Raw genomic sequence first — 749 nt, forward strand, 5'->3', positions numbered from 1 at the left:
ATCATGTCTCTCTCCTGCTTAAATCCCTTCACAGTTTCCCTATTGCTGGCCCAAATCCTCATCTTGGCTGACCTACAGGGCCTTACATTCTTTGGCTCCACTTCCTGACAGACCGCTTTCATCCCACTGTCTTCCCTACCCTCTCTTCCACCCACTGGACTTCCTATATGCAAAGTTCCTTTCTGCCCCAGGGCCTTTACATACATGGATCTCGCTCTTCCTGGAGCCTTCAGATTCTCTTCCCATCAGCTTTCCAGTCTTACTGCCCCCCAACCCCGCACCCCTCACACAACATATCCATGCACTCAGCCACACCTAAGAACCCTTTGATCTCAAATTATACATCCATTCCTCAACGAAGCATTCCTGATCTCCATGGCTAGGTGAGGCCCCGCTGTCCGTGTACTCATTCAGTGTCTTCCCTTCTCTGTAGCATTGATCATAATTGGAATTATTGTATTGTGTTTGATTGTTTAATTTCCATCTTCCCCACTAAACTGTAAACCGTAAGGAGGCAAGAGGCCACATCTGTCTTCCTCAGCTAAGTATCCCTCATGTTTGGCATGGGGCTTAGTGTATACTAGCTGCTTGATGATACTTTATTTATTTGCTGGCTGAATAAAAAATCACTTAAGGTTATGTAGCTTTACCTTCACCTCGGTTAAATCCATCCCAGAACACAGAGATCATCTGACCTGGCTCCAGCGTCCAGTCTCCCCTCACCAGAACATCTTCTCTTTCAATACATA

Source organism: Trichechus manatus, unplaced genomic scaffold (genome assembly GCF_000243295.1).
Source record: "Trichechus manatus latirostris isolate Lorelei unplaced genomic scaffold, TriManLat1.0 scaffold00016, whole genome shotgun sequence".
NCBI classification, from domain to species: Eukaryota; Metazoa; Chordata; class Mammalia; order Sirenia; family Trichechidae; genus Trichechus; species Trichechus manatus.